Consider the following 20066-nt stretch of genomic DNA (forward strand, 5'->3'; position numbering starts at 1 on the left):
AACAATTGGAGTCATTTAAGATGCCTGAGCCAGGGAAGGGCAGGTCAGACCTGCGTTTTCAAAGATAACTCTTCAGCATAGCAAGATCCTAGAAATAACTTAAACGTCCATCAAGAGAGAACCGGTTAAATAAATTGCACTCGCACAATAGAATACTCTGGTGCTTCAAAAAAAAAATATGAGATCAGCATGTTCAGATAAGGAAAGCTCCCGGAGGTAACATATTACAAGAAAAGAGTAGAGTGTGGCCCCGTGTATGTGGCGTATTCCCATCCGTGTGGCAGTGTGGAAAGCAAGTGTATTTCAGGGACATCCCTCCTTACACATGCTTGTACAGGCGGGGGACACTTCTGGAAGGGTTTCCAACAAAGTATCAACACGTGCGCCTCTGTGGAAGGGCAGCGGGGGTAGGAGGAGAAAGAACTTAACTTTTCATTGCATACTCTTTGGTCCTATTTGAATTTTTACCATGTGGCTGCATTATTGTTGCAAATAAAAACATTAGTTTAATGAGTCTTAAACTGCTTCAGAACAAAAAGTGAAAAAAAAGGTTTTTAAGAAAAAGGAAAACTGAAAAGAAGTCTGGCAGCAGTCCATCATGGATGGCAGGTAGGGAAAAAAAAGTGGATGGGTGGGGTTATAGAGAAAGACCTAGTAAAAAGTGACTGCCCCAGAGGAAGAGGACAGAAGGTCAGCAGAGGAGGTGGCTGTGGGGATGAGAAGTCTGAGAGAGATTTAAGCTCTAGAAACTACAGGACTTGGCAACCAGTGAGTCGTGAAAGGTAGAACAGAGGCGGAAGTTAAGAATAACCTTGGGGAGAGGAAAGATGGAGGAGCTGCTCACTAATAGAATGTACACAAGAGACAGAGACAGAATGTGGGGGACAATGAGCTCGGTTTCGGACCCACTGGGTTTGTGGTATCTTAGAGATGGCCGATTAGAAACGTGAGTCTAGGACTGCACCTTATTGATGGCAACACTGAGTTCTGACTGAATAAAGAATGAAATGTGATTTCCTTTCCATGCAGAAACGAACACAGCAGGCCTGAGATGGCTTATCCTTCGAAAGGCCTGCTGTGCGAGGTTGGCCCCCTGGCTGACGGACGTCTGGGAACTTGACTGGCAAGCAGTTCCCTGAACTGATGTGAAACTCTCCCTGGGTGATAAAGGGGGCTCACTGTTCATGCCAACAACATAGTTTATGCTGAACACCTGTTTTCCTTCTGGAAGTCTGGAACTTGGGTACATGCTAGGCAGGGGGTGTCTTAGTGACCAGCCCCCAGTAAAAACCTTGGGCAGTGAGTCTCCCATGAGTTCCCTGGTCGACAACATCTGACATGTGTTGTCACAATTTGTTGCTGGAGGAATTAAGCACATCCTGTGTGCCTCTGCTGAGAGAGTGCTCTCAGAAGCTGGCTCCCGGTTTCCTCTGGAACTCATCCCATGTACGTTTTCCCTTCGTTGATTCTGCTTTGAATCCTTTCCCCGTAATAAATCTTAGCCATGAGTAAACTATATGCTGAGTCCTCTGAGTCCTTCTAGGAAATTAGGGAACCTGAGGGTGGTCACAGGAACCCTCAGATGAAGGTGGGGTGGGAGAGATGCTCAGAACCTACATCTGCATGGCCCCTCTGTCCTCCTCACCACCCTCCACCCTCTCTCTATCACAGTTCCAAACGAAGATAAAACATTAAGCATTTGTCTAAAAAAACCCTGGAGGGGCTGGCCTGGTGGCACAGTGGTTAAGTTTGCGCACTCCTCTTTGGCGGTCTGGAGTTTGTGGGTTCGGATCCTGGACATGGACCTGCACACGGCTCATCAAGCCATGCTGTGGCAGCATCCCACATACGAAATAGAGGAAGACTGGCACAGATGTTAGCTCAATGCCAATCTTCCTCACACATACACCAAAAATAAAAAAAATTAAAATTAAAGAAACATAGAGCTTCCCAGAAAAAAGGTGTGGTGGGAGTAAGGTGTGCTCCGACAGTTGCACCTGTCTCATGACGGTGTCTCACCAGCTTCGTGGTGCGCCTAAAGCCAGCTGCTCCTTGACAGAGCTCTGACAGCATGCTCAGTGCTGACTGCGTGATCTCTAGGTGCTTACTCGTCTGACGGTTGGTCTGCGGCTCTGCGATTGCTCCATAATGGAATGGTTTGGGATTCTCCTGAGACAAATCCCAACAGAGGAAACAAAGGCTGATGTCACAAAGCCTCTTAAAGGAGGCGCAGGACGAATCTTCCACCCAGGCCAGAAGTCAAAGTAGCCCCAATTAACACGTGATGAGTGAAGACGGATGCACCAAGGGTTTTTGATCGTTATAATCCCCAAGCTGCCCAGCTGAAGCATCTGCTCCTTCTCCTGGCCAGGCCCTGGCCCCAGGGGTCTCCGTCATAAGGGTGTGTCTCAGAGAGGAGCTGTTAGGACAAGCAGTGGTTCCTCAGACTGACTCTGCTCTCAAAACTGCCAGTGTCGCCAAGTGCTAAGCCATGCATCTCTGAGAAATGGTGAGGGGTGGGGTGGGGCTAGGGGTGATGGCCTTTTTGCGCTACAGGTCATGATTTTCCTTGCTGCCATGGGCTGGGGTAAAAAAACGGTGTGGCAAGCCCTTTACTATCAATTCCTCATCATTGGACGGACTGGTTTTCTCCTAGAGCTTTGCCATTGGCCACATAGTCTTTTTCTTCTTATTCTTTCCAGAATACTCCTTACTCCTCCCAGGAAAACAGAACTTCACTAGTCTTGAAAGTAACAACCCTACTCAACTATGGAGGGGAGAGCTTACGGGGTGACAAAGGGCTCAGCAAGGGGGGCTGCTCACACAATCTCCACATACTTACACGTGAGAGCAGTTAACTGATCTTCCCATACAATTATAAAGACCGTTTCAGTTGTTGCAAGAGTTAGTCTTCTTTTTTTTATTTTAGAGAATCCTTAGTCTGAATTCTTTGATATAGTTATCGGAGTCTAGCCTTGCCTCATCTGGGTCTTTCTCTTGGCAGTTTATTAAGAAATTTCTATTTTCTTCCTAGTTCCACCCAAATTCTATTTCTACGCACAGTGGAATATTCCCTCTATAGTCCATCACCTTGAAGAAACAGCCAGAGTTCTGAGCGGTTAAGATTCAGAAAGCCTTGGTTTCAGATGCCACCTATGAACTTTGGACAAGTTACATAACCCCTCTGGGCCCCGTTTTCTTCACTGTAAAATGGGGAGGGGTCCTGGAAGGAGTCAACATAATAATCCTGTGACACACTTGGCCTCGTGCCTTTCACGTAGCAGGCATGGAGTAAAAGGCAGCTGCCATCGCTCTATTGCATGTCACAGCACAGGCTTTCTCCAATTCTCCCTAAACTCGGGTCTTACAGGCCCCCACTGATGGAAGTATTGACTGTTTCTCCCATTTTTCTCTCATCCTTGATTAACTCCCTATTTATTTTCTCTTTTTTCCCCCTGTAGATTATTCTCTAAGACATCTGAGTCCTATAGGCGTTTCTTCCCTAAGTTTAGCAATCTTTATCTTAAGTATACTCCCAGTACTTCCTCCTCACCCATCTACTCTTAACACTTCCATCTTATCAATTAACACGTGTTCATAGAGAACTTTCCAGGCTATAGAGAGCATTTTCATGTCAGATAGGACACATACAAGACACTAAGAGTTAATAATTAATAAGGGCTTCTAGGAAAAAGTTCATGTCGTAATTTAATTCTGAGTTTTGAAATACTTGTAACAAGGATATATGGTTGATTGAGATGTTTAAATAACCACTTTTCTTTTTTGGTGTTGAGCTACATGCATTCTAGATGCTTCTTTTCTCCTGAGGTTCTATTCAAGTCTCATTTCTTCTGCCAGAATAACAATGGCCGAGTAGGTAGGTTCACATGCCCTGCTTCGGCAGCCCAGGGTTTCGTTAGTTCAGATCCTGGGTGTGGGTGTGGCAGTGCTCATCAAGCCAAGGTGAGGTGGCGTCCCACATGCCACAACTAAAAGGACCCACAACTAAAAATACACAACTATGTACTGGGGGGCTTTGGGAGAAAAAGGAAAAATAAACTCTTTAAAAAGGATATTGTTTAAAAAAACAAAACAAAACAACCACAATGAGATACCACCTCACACTCACCATTATAGGAGGGCTATAATCAAAAAGACAGATAATAACAAGTTTTGGTGAGGTTGGAGAAATTGGAGCCCTCATATGATCCTGGTGGGAACGTACCATGGGGCAGTTGCTTTGGAAAACAGTTCGACAGTTCCCCAAAAGGTTAAACATGGAGTTATCATCTATATAATCCAGCAATTGCACTCCTAGCATATACCCAAGAGAAATGAAAACCTCGGTCCACACAACAACTTGTACATGGGTGTTCATAGCAGCATAATTCATAATAACCAAAAAATAGAAATAACCTGGACGTCCATGAACTCATGAATGGATAAATAAAATGTGGCGTATCCATACAGTGGGACTTTATTCGGCAATAAAAAGGAATGAAGTACTGTTAGATGCTAAAATTTGGATGAACTTTGAACACATTATGCTAAGTGAAAGAAGCCAGTCATGAAAGACCATATATTGTGTGATGCCTTTTCTATAAGATGCACAGAGTAGGCAAATCTATAGAGACAGAAAATAGGTTAGTGGTTGCCTAGGGCTGCGGAGGATTGCAGCGAAATGGGATTGACTGCTAGTAGGCACAGGAGTTCTTCTTAGTGATGAAAATGTGCTAAAATTGATTGTGGTGATGGTTGCTCAACTCTGTGAATATACTGAAAAACCATTGAATTTTACACTTCGACTGGGTGGATTGTATGGTATTTCAATGATATCTCAATAAAATGATTAAATTATAAAAAAATAAATAAGGAGCAGTACAAGATCTTATCTTGATAATAAAGACTAAAAACTGAAGGTCAAGCAGTTGGCGCAGTGGCGTAATGGTTAAGTTCTCACGCTCCACTTGGGTAGCCTGGGGTTCACAAGCTCGGATCCTGGGTGCGGAGCTAGCAACACTCATCAAGTGACGCTGTGGCCGTGTCCCACATACAAAATAGCGGGAGACTGGCACAGATGTTAGCTCAGCCACAATCTTCCTCAAGCAAAAACAGGAAGATTGGCAAGAGATGTTAGTTTAGGGGCAATCTTCCTCACAAAAAAACCCCTAAAAAACAGGAAACAACCCTGAAGGTCAAAAGATAGTTTGAGTAACTGCGGAAGCCGTAGGCTAACCTTATCATCGTTGCAAAACTGATAGGGCAGGCATTCTAAGAAAAACCAAACCTTCACAGGCAGATAAAATTGGGTCATCTAAAAGGTATTTCAGTATCACTTCCCCTTGGCTCCTTCACATTACCCTGCAAGCCAGTTGAGACTGCTCAGGAATAATGCTTATAACTATTCAATTCAAATGACCTGTATTCAATGCTGTACAGCAACCAAACCGAGGAGAGATGCTAATGGCCAATCGTGGACCTCACGCCCTGTGAACAGCTCCTGCGTTATTCTAATCTTTGCCTGGGAGTTCTTTACAGCCTTTGATTTGGCACTCTGCCTGAAAGGTAGGAGTGAAAATCAGCTTAGCCGTGTGTCTGGAAAGTTCTCAGTTCCCTCTCATCATGAGAGCAAAAGTAGAAGATGTTTCCATATCCAAGAATAACCAACTGAAAAAATATATTAAAGAAAGCCCTGCTGATAGCGGCAACAAGGAGTACAAAAGGTGTGGGGCCTACATACAGGAACTCTAAAATATTACTGAGGAACACAAAAGGAACACATCCTCCTGAATAAGAGGAACAATATTCCATGCTTCAGGATGAGAAGACAGTATTGAAAAAAGTCACTCCCCTCCAAATGATTCCATAGGTTCCATATAATTCCAGCGACAGCTCCAGTCGAAGCACGTGTGTGTAAGGACGTGTGTATGTGTGGGCATGTGTGAACGTGTGCACACAGGTACTTTTCAGAGGTTAGGGGCACAATGTGCACAACTTGATTCTCGAGTTTTCTTGGATGAGACTACCACCAAGAATTTTTTAGAGAAACAAGAACAACAGGGTGGATTGAAGGAACATCTACTCTGGAATTAGAGGAACAGAAGAGACTCCAGAAATAGACCCCCATATTTTAGTAGAAATTGGTAAGTGGTGTTGGGCAACTGGCTAGTGTGAGAGGTCGTGGCCTGGCCTGCTGCTGGGGAGGCGCCAGCCCGGAAAGCTTTCCATTGCATGGAGAGCACTTATGCTAAATGGGAATGTACTACGTCTATGACAGAGCTAATCTGATAACAAGAACTCAGACATCCCGACATCAAGTGTAGATGGGCTATTACAGACTAGGTAAATTGTTGTGTAGGGTGGGGTCGGGAGCTATTGTATTAAAGACATGACCTCTCACAGTATTGGGAATAAAAGCTCAAGCAGAGGAGATGCAGAAGATCTGCCTAATGCTAATCTCTGCAATCCTAGGAGAGCCTCAGAGGGATAAGGTGGGCCACAGGGAGCTGTGAAAACTCCATCAAGATATCCTTCACCTGAGTTAAGTGAATGCGCGCCCTCAGCGACTCCATGTCTGGATGTCGAGTTGTCTAATTTCTGCTGACCCAGAAACTAACAGGGGCGTTGGTTTCCCACAACTCTCTGCTTGGAAACGTGCAGAATTAGATGCCTCCCTTGCTCTATACACAAAAATTAATTACAAATAAATCAACACTCTGATGCAACAATTCAATTTCTAGGAATCTCTCCTATTGCAATACTCATAAAAAGTGTATCAAGGATTATATAGAAGCATATTCATCACAGCAATATTTCTATTGGCCAAAAGAGTAGACAATGGTAGTCATGATAAGAGCTAACATATGTTGAGGACATGAGTCTGGCTTTGCTCGAAGTCTTTACACGGAGTCCCTCATTGGATCTTCACAACAACCATCCGAGATGGCTGGTATTATCGGTTCCATTCTACAGAGAGGGAAATAGTGACACAGAGAGGTTATGTCACAATCCAAGGTCACAAAACTGGTTTGGACTCTAGATCTGGCTGCAAAGCTCACTCTCTTAATCTGAACTCTTTACTGCCTCGACCCAAATGTCATTATTCATTCATTCAAAAACATTTATTGAGCACTATCATGTTCTAGGCATGGTGCTCAGCACCAGAGACACACTGAATAAAAGTAGGCGTGGTCTTACCCTCATTGAGCTTCCAGTCTAACGGGGGGATAAGGACATACAAAGACATGCACAGCTATAAACTCTGATGAGTGCAAGAAAGGAAGGATATGCAGTGCTTTGTTTAACAGGTCACATGATGAAATCCAGGGTGCGGGGAAGGCTTCCTTGAGGAGGCAACATCAGAGCTGAGATCTGATGGGGAAGGAGGTTGGGGCAGGTAGGGGTGTGTGTGTGTGTGTAGAGACTTGTGTAGTGATCCTGTAGCAGGAGGGAGTGTGGTGTACCTACTTATGCCAGTAACTACAAGCACCAGTGTAGGGTCCTAGCTTCTGAGAAACTTACGCATGTCACCCTTTTTGCAACCTCCCAGCCCAAGCATCCTGGAGCTTGGCAGGGTGGAGGGTTATGGCAGTTTTGGCTGCGTCAGGAGCATGTGCCTCTAAGGGTTGGGAGGCAAGGAGGTACAGATACTCCCAGCTGCTGGGCTGGGGCTTAGCATTCTTCGCATGCAAACAGCACCTTTGGTGATATACATCTGCAGGATGGAATGATAATCTGATCTACAGGGAGGCCACTCCTTGTGACCAGGCCTTCAGACATGCTCTTCTTGGAAAAGAGAGACAAACACAGATGGGTCCATACAAACGATCAGAGACAGAACTTGGTTTTAAAGGCACTATGCCATGGGCACAGCTGGTAGGTACCGGCTACTTCCTAGAGCCAGATACCACCACGCATCCACCCTTGGCTGGAAAGCAAGTCTCCCCAGCCTCGTTCCTTCACTCCATGAGCACTTGGTAGGAGTAAGGTGCAGGCTGGCATGCTGCAGGCAACAGAAAGAAATACCGTCCTTACACATATCACAGCGCCTCCAATCCTTTTTGGAATAAGCAGCAGTATAAATAAATACACATAAAAGTTAGAAAAAGCAAAGCATACAGACATAAAAAGATCAAATTCTACACAAAAATATATTATGACTATAACCATATAAAACAAACCAACCAATATACCATAAATCATAATAGGACTAGGAAGAGACATTTTCTTAAAAAGAGTGTAAATTATATTTTGCTTCTCAAAGGTGGAATTAGGTAAGATTTTCCTACTTTTTTATATTTCCGAAAGTTTTAAAATAAACACAGACTACATTTTCGATGGCAAGATAGTAAACTTTATTTGAATCCATTCATTAATTATTCAATAGATATTCATTGAGTGCTTTTGCACCAGGCACAGTTCCAGACACTGGGGACAACAGTGTGTGTGTGTGTGTGTGTGTGTGTGTCATGTCAAGGATCAGGAAGGGCAAGGGGGTTTAGGCAGAGGGAGGAGATTGCAGGGTAGTAGGATCATGTAGGCCCTTAAAGAGCATGAAAAGATTTTGGATTTTATTCTACACAGGATTTAATAATACAGTAAGCGGGAGAGCGGGAGTTCAATGCCCTTGCAGGAGAGAGAGCAACACAGTATGGAATTGCATGGCTCAGATGCTACAGTGAGGACTTCCGAGTAGGGCAGGAGCGGTTGGGAAGGCTTCACAGGAGCAGTAAACAGTTGGACCTGAAGGAAGATAGGCTTCACACAGGCAGACAAGGAAAGCCACGCTGGGCAGAGGACGCGTATTATGTCACAGCCTTTTCTTTAACAAAATCAAAACCCAAAGCTACACTGACAAGTAAGCATTTTAAAGGAAGGAGGCTCTGTGTTGACAATAAACAAGTAGACTTTTTTTTGAGATAAAAGTATGCCAAAAATGATGGCAGGAAATTACCAAGATGTTGTCTGTTATACTCATATTTGTTTCCCTACGAACTCAGAGGATGCTGAACCTCCTGGCTCTTGTGAAACATTCACACCAGGGGGGAAGAGGCAATTCTACTCAGAGGGCAGCCCAGAACTTTTGTGAACCTATGGAACAATGAGGATGAGCTTTCAAGTCCTTTTTTCTTTTTTCTGTTTTCCTGGTACTTGCTAAGTGGGACCTGCCTCGCCATCAAATACAGGGTTTTGATTGAACACGACATGACTGTCAGCCGTGTTTCTGAAAAGACTAGCAGGGCTTGGCTCCCAAGTCACTATACAGGGGTATAACTTCAGAGCATTTCCGAGACAGTGAAAGTGCCAGGCACGGCATGGAGTCAACTGTAAGGGCCGCTCAACAAGCACGTACTGCTCACAGGGCGAAAGGGCAGAAGGTGGAGAGGAGCCCAGGGTGCTCTTACCAAAAGCAACTGAAGAGTTCTTGCTTTATGTGCCCCCGCCACACGGAAGGCAACCTGGGCCCCAAACCCGGCAACAAAAAGGCAGCCCAGGTAGGCTCATTCCTGCCCTGGAGTGAACGAGAATCCCTCCGGCACTGGAGGGGCCTGGCAGTCCCGGCAAGCGGAGCAGACTGGGAGCCCCGCTGGTGAAAAAAAGTACAGCCGAGGGAAATGCTCTCCTTTTCTGCAGAGCCTGGGACGCTCATCCCCACCAGAGACACTGGGCTGGGGGGTGGTGCTGGCAAGAGGGGCTCTGACACCACGAGAAGCCTGGCCCAGGAAGCCTCTTTGTCCCCATGGGCCTGAAACTCCATTCCCCCACCCAGAGACAGGGATAGCCAGGTGACAGTGACAGTGACAAAAGAGATCCTGCCTCAGCAAGTGCCTGGCCTCACAAGCCTCTTTGTCCCCATGGGCCTGAAACTCCATTCCCCCACCCAGAGACAGGGGTAGCCAGGTGACAGTGACAAAAGAGATCCTGCCTCAGCAAGTGCCTGGCCTAACGAGCCTCTTTGTCCCCATGGGCCTGAAACTCCATTCCCCCACCCAGAGACAGGGATAGCCAGGTGACAGCAACAAGAGAGATCCTGCCTCAGCAAGTGCCTGGCCTAACAAGCCTGTCTGTCCCCATGGGCCTGAGACTCCCCTACCCAACTAAGAGACACCCAGCAGCCCCAGTCTGGGGAAACCCCTTCCCCTGCGACAGGCAGCACCAACAGGGGCCTATGGGAGCCCCAGCAGCACCAGATAACCAAACAGGCCCAAATAACATTGCAAAGGCTGAAAATTAAACTGTCATTGAAACCACAGCCCAGCAAAGTAGGCCAGTGCCTGCGTGCTAAACCTAAACACAGCAAAGTCTACTAAAATGAAAAATTTAAATAGGACCCCAAGGAGCCTGACAATCAGACAACACGTCCAGGAACAGTAAAAACTTACCCATTATGCCAAGGACCAAGGAAATCACAAACTGAATGGGAAAGGACAATCAGTCAACTCATGCCAGTCACGATGAATTAGACGCCAGAATTATCTGACGAGGACTTTAAAGCTGTTGTCACAAAAATGCCAGAACAATCAATTACAAATTCTCTTGAAACAAATGAAAAACTAGGAAATCTCAACAAGAAACAGAAATTATAAAAAACAGTCAATGAAAATTTTAGAAGTGAAAAATGCAGTCACAGAAATAAAAAATCTCAGCAGGTGCTCTCACTGTTAGAGAGGAGATGACAGGATAGAATCAGTGAACCTGACGACAGACCACTAGAATTTGACCACTGTGAACAACAGAGAGAAAACAGACTGAAAAAAAAAAAATGAACAGTGCCTCAGGGGCTTGTGGGATAATAACAAAAAAAAAGCCAACGTTCATCATTGGAGCCCCAGAAGAAGAGAAGAAGGAGAGGAAGCTAAAAGAGTATTCAAAACATAATGGCTGAGGGGCCGGCCCCGTGGCCGAGTGGTAAGTTCGCATGCTCCGCTGCAGGCGGTTCGAATCCTGGGTGCGGACATGGTACCGTCAAGCCACGCTGAGGTGGCATCCCACATGCCACAACTAGAAGGACCCACAACTAAGAATATACAACTATGCACTGGGGGGCTTTGGGGAGAAAAAGGAAAATAAAATAAAATCTTTTAATCTTTAAAAAAATAATGGCTGAAAACTTTCCAAAACTTACAGACACAAACCTACAGATTCCAGAAGTTGAGCAAACTCCAAAGAGAATAAAGCTAAAGAAATCCATGTTAAGATACACAATAATTAAACTTCCAAAACCTAAAGACAAAAAAATTTTGTAAGCTGCCAGGAAGGCAGGATATATTACAGACAGGGAATACCAATTTGAGTGTTTCCTGAACACTCAATTTCTCATCTGAAACCCTGGAGGCCAGCTGGAAGTGGCGTGACATTTTTCAAGTGCTAAAAGAAAAGAACTGCCAACTGTGAATTCTATGTCCAGCAAAATTATCCTTCATAAATAAAGGGGAAATAAAGCCACTCTCAGGCAAAGGAAAGCTAAAAGAATTTGATACCAGTAGGCCTACCCTTAAAGACGGGCCAAAGGAAGTTCTTCAAACAGAAAGGAAATCACAAAAGAAGGAATCTTGGCGCTTTAGGAAGAAGGAATGACGGAAAAAAACAGAAATATGGGTATGTACAATAGACTATTCTCCTCATGAGTTTTACAAATCATATTTGATGATTGAAACAAAAATAAAACACTATCTGACACTCATGTAAATAATATTTAAAAGGAGGAAAAGTAGAGGGACCTAAATGAAAGTAAGGTTTCCACACTTCACTCGAAGTGGTAAAGTCACATATGGATGGTGTAATGCCAACAACCACTAAGAAAACTACACAAAGAGATACACTCAAACACATTATAAATAAATCAAGATGAAACCCTAAAAAATATTCAAGAAACTCAGAGGAAGTCAAGAAAGGAGAAACAGGGGAATAAGACTCAGAGGAACCAAATAGAAAATGAATAATAAAATGGCTCTAAGCTCTAACATATCAATAATTACCTTACATGTAAGTGGTCTAAATACATCAATCAAAAGACAGAAATTGGCAAAGTGGATTAAAAAAAAGAAAACATGATAAAAATTTTTGCCGCTTACAAGAATCACTTCAAACTCAAAGCATAAGTAGTTCGAACCATAGGTAGGATGTAAATAGATACACCAGGCAAACAGTAAAAATTTAAAAAGCAGGAGTAGCTATAGTAATATCTGATAAGGTAGACTTCAGAGCAAAGAAAATTACTAGAGGCGAAGAAGGACATTACATACTGAGAAAAGAATCAATCCACCAAGATATAACAATCCTAAATGTGTAGGCACCAAACAACAGGGTGTCAAATACAAGCAGCAAAGACTGAGAGAGCTGAAAGCAGAAATAGACAAATTCACAGTTACATTTGGGGGCTTTAACGCCCCCTGCCCCCAGCAACTAACAGAATGTTAGACAGAAGATCAGCGGGATCTATAAGAGTTGAACAACGCGACGCTGATTTTAGGACACACTTCCCATCCTCTGGGAGAATCTCTTCTACCTCAAAAGGACTCATACCTTGGGAAAAGCCCTTGAGGAAACCACCCTGTGCCAGCCTCCTGAGAGCATAGACAAGCACATTTCAAAATCAGCTTAGAAACTTCACGTGGACAACTGGTCAGAAAAATATAAGCATCATACATAGATCATTAAGGTTGGAAGAAACCTTAAAGGTCATTACCCCAGTCCTGGCCCCAGTGCAGTATTTCTTTCTATAATATCCCCTCCTCCAAACAATCTAGCTCTGCGATGTCCACCTAGGGGCCAACAGAGAGGGGCACACTCTTTTTAGAGGCCGTCATAATTGATGATCAGTATTAGGAAAAAAGAGTTGGGACCATGACTGTAGCCCACGCTCCAATAGTCCTCATGACGGAGAGCTCACTGCCTCCCATTCTTTCTTTGGCAACCCAGTTAGAAAGCTCCTCCTTATAAAACGAGCACTCTCCTTCAGTGTTGTTAGCAGTCCCAGTTAGTACAAAGTCTCAAGAAGATGACAACGTGCATGAATTCCCTTAAAATATTCATAACCCCTCAGCCAGCAAATCAGAAATGTGCGCTGAGATATGCAGAGGTTTATAGCAACACTGTGAACAACAGGCAAACCTTGATGACAACCTAAATGTCCAAGAGAGAACTGGTTACATTAAACTCTAGGAGACCCACACGACAGAATACTATGCCATCACTGTTATTAAAAATCCTATTTTAAGAGACTATTTAGGAATTGGCCCAGTGGCTCAGCAGTTAAGTTCGCACATTCCGCTTCGCCGGCCCAGGGTTCACCAGCTCGGATCCCAGCGCGGACATGGCACTGCTTGCCAAGCCATGCTGTGGCAGGAGCCCCACATATAAAGTAGAGGAAGATGGGCACAATGTTAGCTCAGGGCCAGTCTTCCTCAGCAAACAGGAGGATTGGCAGGGCTAATTTTACTTATCAAAAAAAAGAGACTATTTAATGACACAGAAAAAGGTTCATTATAATATATTTTAAAGTGGAAAAAAGGTTATAAAACGTTACACAATGCCACTCAACTGCACACTTAAAAATGGTTAAGATGGTAAATTTTATGTTATGTGTATTTTAACTCAATAAAAAAAGAAAAAAATGTTATGCAAATCTTTATTTCAATTTGTTTCAAAATATATACGTGTCTAAGTATGTCTGTATACAGCCCGCCCTGTGGTCCAGTGGTTACCATTTGGCGCTCTCACCGCTGCAGCCCAGGTTTGTTTCCCGGCCAGGGAACCACACTAGCCATCTGTCGGTTGTCATACTGTGGGGGCTGCACGTTCCTTTGATGCTGAAAGCTATGCCCCTGGTATTTCACATACCACCAGGGTCACCCATGGTGGACAGGTTTCAGCAGAGTTTCCAGACTGAGACAGACTAGGAAGAAGGACCTGGCCACTTACTTCCGAACAAATTGGCCATGAAAACCCTATGAATAGCAGAGGAGCATTGTCTGATACAGTGCTGGAAGGTGAGAGGATGGCCAAAAAAGACTGGGCAGGGCTCTGTTCTGCTATACACAGGGTCACTAGGAGTTGGAATTGACTTGACACCACTCACAACAACAACAAATGTATGTATTCATAAGGACAAAAATTAGTAAAATAAAATAAACTGTTAGCAGGGACTATCTCTAGCATTATAATACCTTTTATTTTTGGAAATTTTGTTTTCCTTACAGTTCATAACATTTTTACTTCTGTAATCAGAAAAAAATATAGTTTGATTTTGACAAGAACTTTACCCTTTGTCACTACAGCAAGCAGCCTACCTCTCACGTCCCTTTCCTCTCATCCATCCACAGTGCCATGCCAGGTTCTCAAAGTTTGAATTCCACTGCTCCCCTCTTGTCTGGCCCTAGAAGGTTCCAGTTCCCCATCTTTATTACTTTAGTCATAACACAAACCCAAATCCTCTTTACTTCTTTCTCTTCAGCAGGCTGAGACAAGGTGGCATTTTCTAAGTTCAACTGGAAGAATGAAAAAGGAAAACAATTACAGAAAAAACCAGTAGCTACAAAATAGTTTTGGCAAGACACTGTTGGTTTGCTCACTCAACAAGTCTCCACCTGTGCTGTCTAATACATTAGTCACTAGTCACATGCGGCTACTGAGCCCTTGACATGTGACTGGTTCAAAGAGAGATGTGCTGTCTGTGTCAAATAGACATCAGGCTTCGAAGCCTTCATATAAAAAAAAAGTCCAAAATATCTCATTAATAATTTTTATATTGACTACATGCTGAAGTGATTTTTGGATATATTGCATTAAATAACACATATTTTAAACATTTACTTCACCTGGGGTTTTTTAAAAAAAATGTGGCTACTCGAACATTTCAAATTACATACATGGCTCGCATTCCAGTTCCATTGGCCAGCGCTGCCCCGCCCCTTTCTCCCTTGTCTGCCTTTACAAGAAAGGTTGCAATGCTCAACACTCACTTCCCAGCCTCTCTTTCATCTCGGGGCAGTCGTGTGAGACAGTTTTGGCCAAGCGGAAGACTGCTGGGGTGGGGATGAGGATGGGGTTCTGAGAAAGCTTTTGCTTTTCTGATAAAAAGAGACAGACCCAGGGGCCAGCCCGGTGGCGTAGCGGTTAAGTTCACACATTCCGCTTCTGTGACCCAGGGTTCACCAGTTAGGATCCGGGGTTCGGACATGGCACCACTCATCAAGCCATGCTGTGGCAGGCGTCCCACATAGAAAGTAGAGGAAGATGGGCACGGATGTTAGCTCAGGGCCAGTCTTCCTCAGCAAAAAGAGGAGGATTGGCAGCAGATGTTAGCTCAGAGCTAATCTTCCTCAAAAAAAAAAAAAGTGACAGACCCAGTTGGCATTGCTCCTTTCCGGTTTCTTCCTGTCTTGAATGAAGGTTGGATGCCAAGAGCCAGGGCAGACTTATGAGGCCATGAGAACAAAATCCAACCTACCAAGGAAGAGGGGAGAGAAAGGATACCCCAGCCCGAGCTGCCAGAGCAAGATTTACAGCTGAACCAATGCCGACAACTCCCCAATTCAGACCTGTTGTGAAAAAGATCTCTGCTTTTTTTTAAGGCACTTTCCGTGGTATTCTGTTACCTGTCCAGGTTCCTAAGTGATGGAACAGTGAAGCTCCCAAAGGACAGAGCTCTGGCTCCCAGCCAACAAGCGTGCAGCCCACACCCCGGCACCAGCTTTCTAGGCCACAGCCCACTCTCTTCTCCCTCGGCTCAACTCCTCTCCAGCTTCGGCGAGGCCTCACTATTTCAGGCCCCTACAGGAACAATCTCATCTCCCTCAAGGTCAAGACCCAAAAGACCCAGTTTAAAACTTCAGACCCCCTAAGCAAAATCAACCACAATGATTAAAGTCCTATTTTAAAAGAATAGTTAATGACAGAAAAATGTTCATAATACATTTTAAAGTGAAAAAATAGGTTATAAAACGTTACACAAATCTTTATTTCCATTTGTTTCAAAATTTTCAGGCTGGGGAACGCACATCAGTTAGATGCTGGCAAAAGTGTGGTGACCAGGAATGCTTACCTCATCTCCAGGTCACACGCCTTCCCCGCCAAGGGAAGTAGCCACGGCCATCGAGAGCTGAAAGTTAATACTTAATTATATGAGAACTACAAATTACATGGAATCGAAACCAGCAAACATGCAGTAGCAGGAGGCAGGTTCCCTCACATGGGCCTGAGTCGTCAGAGGAAACGCTCCAGTCCCGTTGGGCTTCTCCAGGTCAGCGTCCCAGCTCTAGGCTGCCTCTGTTCAGAGTGTGGTCTTCAGTGCTCGGCCATTCTGACCTTCCTCTTCCAAATGTATCCCAGTCTGTCTAATTCTCCGCCAAGCGTGCCACTGAGGAAAAGAAAAGGCTGGCCCCCTTGCTGATCTGCATGACATAAGCTCTCGTCACAGCACTGAGCCGTCGAGCATCAAAACACACCACTGGCAGCCCAGCACCTCTGGTCACCGCTGCCTGAACCCGAAGCGGGGGTCAACAGAAATGAAATTTTGTTGACACTAATAGATACTAGGAGGCCTTGGCACTGGGGATCAGTTGATCTAGATCCAGCTTGTGGGACCTGGGACAAATCACTATGATGGGAAAACCTCAGCTAAAACACCCCTCCAGTCTCAGACCTCTACCGTCCCCACGTGGCAGTTCCTCCTCCGCAGTGGAACTGGCAAATGGTGACAGATGTCTGCTGTCACCCCTCCCACCTCCGCCAGCTCGGGAAACGGCGCCTTTCACCTAGGGCTCAGGCCCCGAGCCTTGGAGTCATTCATGGTCCTCTTTCTCTCCCACCCAACGTGGAATTCCTTAGCAGACCTTTTGAACTCTACCTTCAGACCTGAGTGCCTCTCATCTTTTCATTCCACTGCCGCGGTCCATGCTGTCGTCACCTCACACCTGGACTCCTTCCACGGCCTCCTAAGTGGCCTCCGCTTCCAGCTTCCACGCTGGTCCCTAAAATCCATTCTCTACCCAGTAGCCACAATGGTCTGTTGGCTGAAATAAAGAGTCGGGTGATACCAGTGAAGGAGTTTACTCAATAATCAGGGTGAGGCGTTCGAACCCAGGAAAACAGCTGAGCAGAGCACTCTGATGGAACTGCTCCAAGTGCTGCGAGTTTAAGCGCAGCTTACATCTCTTTCATCAAACAGTGCACGTGCAGGGAAGAGGAAGAGAAAAAAACCTACAACTAGATTTTTAAAAAAGGGATAGAGCGCATCTGGACTTTTCTCTAGATTATACATTGAGGGTAACACAAACAAGAATTTCTTGGTTAAACATCAAACAAGTTCCGAGATGCTGATATTAGCTAGGTGTGGAGAGAGGAAGGACCAGGATCGTTAATTAGTCCCTCCGTCTCTAAGAAATGCAGCTGGGAAATGTGAGAGCGAGGTCCCTCTTTATCTCTTCCTGCTGTGGATCTGTCCAGCTGGCGTCTTCAGTCACGAGGTATGCAGTTGCCAGGTCACTTGACACAGGCTCAAGGTGGCCTGCACGGCTGCTCCACAGAACAGCTGCTTCACAGCACAGCACGGAGTTTATTGCACTGACTTAAAGCTTGCTTGCTAGCTTTGCCTGTTAGACCAGGGAGAGGGGTCCTAACGATCTGTCCACAGTCCCCTCTTTTGGTCATTATCAACTCACGGTTGCATTCATGACCAATGGGGTGCTCCCTTGGTTTTTCTCCGACACGGTGGGGTACCTCTTATTTCCTTCCCTATCTTATATGTCATTTATTACAGTGCCTTCTGGATCACTTTCGCCTTCCTAGCTAATATGATCGGGGCCTTGTCTAGTCATTGCCTTCGACACCTAGTATAACATTGGAACAACACGATAATTCACACAATCAAAATGACAAATGTGAATACAGGTCCTGTCAATCAGGTCGTATCACTTCTCTGCTCTCACTCCTCCAACGTCTTCCCATCTCCCACAGAACAAAAATTTAAAGTCCTTTCCACCGTCTCTAACCTCCTAGTAATCTAGACCCCACACCTCTCTCCTCCTTCCACTGGCTCCACCATCGCCTCCTCTCCAGCTGCTCTGGCCTCCTGCCTCAGAGACTTTGCACGGCCATTCCCTCTGCTGGGAACGTCCTCCTGCCACTGAACGACCTTCACGTCCTCCAGGTCTCTGCTCACATGTCACCTCCTTGGAGAGGCACTACGTGGTATATATTTTCCTGTCTGTCTCCTCCAACTAGAATATAACCTACGTGGTGGCAGGAGCTTCTTGTTCGCTGCTCTATCCCCAACACCCTAGTATAGTGTCTGGGAATGTGCTGGATGAACAAATAAATGCATAGAGATCTTGCTCAAAGCCTCTGCCTAACATTGTGCTGTCTTGCTGTCAAAGTTTCTACTGAAGAATAAAAAGAAACTTGTTCCTCAAGGTCCCAAAGATGTCACAGAGCTCACGCTGGTTGAACCAGAGATAGGATGCCCCAGGCTCTGCCTGTTCAGGCAGTTGTTCTCACCCAAAAGCAGCTCCTCATTGGGGGAGGGGCTCCTTTGAACCCTAAAAACCCCACAGAACGGCATAAAAAGCATTGGATTAGATGATTCCTAAAGGCTTCTCTAACCCAAAGTCACACACAGGGAGGGGGCAGAAGAACTGAAAAGACCTTCCTTGGTCTGCCCTCCCCTGGAGCTGCTGCTCTGCTCTGAAAGCAGCCACAGAGAGGCAGAAGGAGGAAGGGATGCCACGGGACGTTATCCCAGGATAAATGGGGCCCTGGCAAGCTGCGAGGCTGCAGCCATAAACTCGCATTGAGCCCTGCTGTCTCAGGAGTGTAACGTCAAGCAATCTACTAATAAGAGATGAGGAAACTGCATCAAGGAAGCCAGCTGATCCCTGGGGAGATGAGGACACAGGGCCTGATGTCAGCATGACACCAGACTCCTATCTCAGCAGTGGCTATGCTACAGAAATGATGCTGCTGTTGGCGTCACAGAAATAATACAGAAATCTGCAGCAGACGTCACCGTCTGCAATCAACGACACCAAGGCTGCAGGAGTCAAATCAGAAGGCCAGACAAGGTCAATGAACTTGTGTGTTAAACAAGGCAATGGGACGTCATACAGTTTCTGGAACAGTGTTCAATAAATGTTAGCTGCTATTAGTCAGGGCATTGTGAAATTGACTGTTACTAGAGCTTCCTGGGTGGATTTGCTTGTTCATTCAACAAACATCTGCTGGGTCCCTACTATGTCCTAGGCAACAAAGAGAGGAACAGGCTACAAAAGATTACCCTGTCTTTTGGAAGCTAACAATGTAAATAACAGTGATGATGGTGTCGACAGAGCCGCTAACATTTTTGAGCACTTGTTCTCCACCAGGTATTGCTGGGTCCTTTAAGTGCCATATCTCATATAATCATCACGACCGCCCTAGGTGTTACTAGCCTTGTTTCAAAGATGAGGAAACTGAGGCTCAGAGACTTACCCAACGGCACACCCCGGGGTGGGTGGGGAGCTCAAATGCCCTCTGACTTTCAAAGCCAATTCCCTACGACCTCATGAAACACGCTTACTCTCTAACCTAGTGGATTAACACGTAAGGAGGGTACGCAGACGCCTCCCCTTCTACTTAAGGAAGTTAAGGAAGGGTTTCTGAAAACAAAAGGAGGAGAAAACTACCCTTAGCAGATGCTCCTGCTCCAGCTGGTGGAGGAGGTCAGCCGGGGAGTCCAAGTCTGGGAATTGTCGCAGCGGCTGGATTAGACTGACGGGCAGGAATACATCTTCCCAGACTTTTTATTGTGTGGAGGGATGGAACATCCTCATTTTACCTCCAAACTTCTCAGCATTTCTACCTAGTAGAAATACAAAGTATAAATTGAGAAATTTACTCCCCTTTGCAGAATCCCCATGGCATCTCATCCGTAACTTCCTCATAGCACTTGCCACTTTCTTACTATTCTGGAGACTCCCTGACACAGAAGGTGCTAACTAATTTTTACTGAATATATTACTACTGTCAACTTAAAAAGCAATTTTGCCTGTTATTTTATCTCAAAATGAGCTTATGAGAGAATAGCTAAA

The 20066-nt window shown here is 45.2% G+C and overlaps 1 protein-coding gene across 3 annotated transcripts in view; it reads right to left on the minus strand.

Annotated features, from left to right (window-relative positions):
* STK35 (serine/threonine kinase 35) overlaps window positions 1-20066 on the minus strand; it is a 139694-nt gene that overhangs the window by 13075 nt on the left and 106553 nt on the right. Inside the window, exon 4 of one of the 3 annotated variants that reach the window (XR_006514328.2) lies at window positions 2-19837. The exons of the other annotated variants lie outside the window; for them this stretch is intronic. The gene's annotated coding sequence lies outside the window, so the exon portion shown is untranslated. Of the gene's footprint in view, window position 1; window positions 19838-20066 lie in introns of those variants that run through there. 3 annotated transcript variants of the gene reach the window in all.

This window comes from Equus asinus, chromosome 15, assembly GCF_041296235.1.
Source record: "Equus asinus isolate D_3611 breed Donkey chromosome 15, EquAss-T2T_v2, whole genome shotgun sequence".
NCBI classification, from domain to species: Eukaryota; Metazoa; Chordata; class Mammalia; order Perissodactyla; family Equidae; genus Equus; species Equus asinus.